The sequence below is a fragment of the Capra hircus genome, chromosome 1, assembly GCF_001704415.2.
Source record: "Capra hircus breed San Clemente chromosome 1, ASM170441v1, whole genome shotgun sequence".
NCBI classification, from domain to species: domain Eukaryota; kingdom Metazoa; phylum Chordata; class Mammalia; order Artiodactyla; family Bovidae; genus Capra; species Capra hircus.
In genome coordinates, this window is record NC_030808.1 from 151,398,990 (window position 1) to 151,402,168 (window position 3,179).

Genomic DNA, 3,179 nt, shown 5'->3' on the forward strand with positions numbered 1-3,179 from the left:
GGGAGTGGTAAGAGAAACATGGGCTTCCCTGGGAGCTCACGTGGTAAAGAGTCTGCCTGCAGTGCAGGAGGCCTGAGCCCCATCACTGGGTTGGGAAGATCCCCTGGGAAAGGGAATGACTGCAGCTGATTGATAGCATTGTGAAATTTCTAGACCATCTAGAGTCGGATTTTCAGCTCTTTCGTCTCTCTTGTGTGTGTGCACAAGCGTGCGCACCCTCGTGCGTGCTTATGCTGGCATGCGTGTTGTGTGTGAGTGACACGCAGGCCACTCACAGGAGCGTCGGTTCCCCAGCCCAGGCTGGGAAGTACATCTTTGTTTTAATCTGTAGTTAAGTCTTGGTGATCCTTGAAAGACAGAGATTTTTTCTTTTAACACAATGTAGATAAAGGCTTTAACTGCTCTGAAGAGGTAGCTTATGTTTTTGGACATTTGATTATTAGAGACTGTATGTGAGAGACTGTTTATGACTTCTGTCATTACACGGATCGCCGGTTAAACGCTTGTAGTATCGCCATTACTACTGTTAGTAATTTTATTAACCAATGAAAGGATTAATTCCTTGACCTTTATAATAGTTAACCTATGCTTATCAATTTAAAATTCAGAATAAGAACAAACAGGTATATGTGACCCTTTGTAAAAGTAAAAATATTAGAAGCTTTTAGTTTTTGTATCACTTCATTTTAAGGAAGTAACCAATGTGAGATTGCAAGTTGGCTTTGTACCGAGAAGACATGAAATCTTAGACAATTACCTTTTTAGATAAAATATTTTATTACTGCTTAATGCTTTGCCAATAGAATTTATAAAAACTCAAAATTAGTTAGATTTGATTGATAAGTTTTTCTTGAGGTAATCCTTGGAGAAAAAAAGACAAAGAAATTATTATTTTGATTATATAAATTAGATGGTTAGATAGTAGAGATATAAAATCTCCAGAAGTTTTTATGCATGAATATAGATTTTTAAAAGAAGAAAATTGTGGAAATTTGAGTATATGTAGATTTCTTATTGTGCACTCTAATAATATCTATAATCATTCTTTTAGATTGTAATCCTAATTTGAATTTGTTGATGATTATGTTAAAAAGAATTTAATAGTGAAATTTTGAGTGTTGGCAATGTAATTCTGATAAAAATCTGTGCTACACTGAAATGCTTTTTTGTGTGTGTAATCTACAAAGTACTAAACCTTGAGGGAATCCTCTTTTTTCCTCAGTTTTTAAAGAGCTAATAGCTTGGGAAGCAAAAATTACTAATATAATAAAAGATGTAGAACGTCTTTGAGTTTCTTGTCCTGTGTAGTATAAGGCAGATGTAGAAAGCACCCCTTTTCACATAAGAATATTAAAGAGAAAATGTATCATCCTAACAAATATCTTGCTGCCTGGAATATTTTCCTGCTCATTTCTCACATCAGTGTTGTTCTTTTTCCTCCTGTGAAAGTGGCATTGCCTTTTAAAAAGGGTCAAAGTTTCCTTGCTTTTGACTTTGATATTCTTTATTCTGATGAAAATCCTCTGTATATATATATATTTGTATATTATAGCTTTACATAATGTATTCTGTTGCTTATTTGGAAATTATGTTTGATATTTAATATAAGTAGCATTTTGTTTATCTGCAAAATGGATGTCTGTCCATTTTTAAGCAAAAATTATCATAAAAAATAGTTTTTTACCTCTCTTGCCAAAATCTACAGAGATTTTTCTGAGTTCTGCTGTTTCTCGTCGGGGTCTTCAAGTATCTTAAGTTTAACATAAAAGTAATTATCTTGAGGTATAGAATAAATTTGGAGCATTTTGGATGTGGAACTCCCTTGGAACTAGAACTGAATGTGATACTACCTATGGGGATGAAGACGAGCCTTGCTGAGAAAAATCAAGCAAACAGTCATTTGTTGGCATTTTGAACTGTTGAAAAGAAAAATGTGTTTAATAACTTAGAAACACCTACTTACTTAAAAACCAGATGATAAACTGTGTGCCTCTCTCTGTTGTTCTGTCTTTATGTGTGGTTAGTCTGTTCTAGTGATTCTTAATGGGAATTGGGTTGGTGGTGGTGATGACCATAATTGATATTAATCAGTCTTCCCACTCTGAATTTATGAAAACTGACCTTTCCCTCTTGTTGTCGTTGTTCAGTGGCCAAGTCATGTCCTAGTCTTTGCGACCCCATGGACTGTGGCCCACCAGGCTCCCCTGTCCGTGAGACTTCCCAGGCAAGAATATTGGAGCCGGTTGGCCTTTGCTTCTCCAGGGATCTTCCCGACCCAGGGATCAAACCCGTGTCTCCTTCCCTGGCAGGCGGGTTCTTCACTGCTGAGCCACCTGGGAAGCCTCCCTTTGCTTCCACCTGTCCCCAGAAAACTGGGAGTGTATTGGATGTTTTACGGAAAATCCTCTTGATTCTGTTTTCTTGTATTTGGCATGTTTGAGGTTCTCTGTATCCATTAGCTGCTTACCGACACAGTAATGCTGTGTGAAAATCAACCATAAGATCTCAGGAAGTGCTTCAGTCAGGTTCTCTTCACGCATCTAGGTGTGAGCTCTGTGGGCGGCTCTGCTTCAGGCCTTGCGTCTCCCGGCCGGTGTGTGGGGACTGGGATGCATCTGTCTCCCCTGGGCCCACGTCGGAGGGCAGCTCCTCCCCGGGTGGCGTCCTGGGCGGAGGCAGAAGCCCAGTCGTGCTGCGCATTTCGAGCCTCTGTCTGTGACGCCTGCAGACGCCCCATTGGCCAGAGCAGGTGCTGTGACTGAGATGAGGGGCGGGCAGAGAGGGCCCCTTTGTGCAGGTGAGCGCCAGGTAATGGTGTGCCCGTGCAGCACAGGTGACACAGAGGACCGGGGCCACTGATCCCGCCTCGTCTTCTGCCTGACTTCTGCCAGGTCGTCTTTTGAGTTCCTTTTTGGAGGTTTTTCGGTGTTTTGGCAGCCCTCATTTTCTCTGTTGTCAGAGGGAAACTTCAGCTCTTCCATTGTTGGCTGTCTCAGAAGCTGCAGGGTGTTAATGGAATAACCAAAATCACCTCCATGTGTAGAAGAATTGGAAATGGGAGAACTCTGGAGACAGATACCTTGAACAATTTTTTTCTCTTGCCCTATTTAAGTAATATTGGCACAAAATAGTATTCTTTTTTTTTAATCATTTCTTAAATTTATTTTTTATGGAACTGG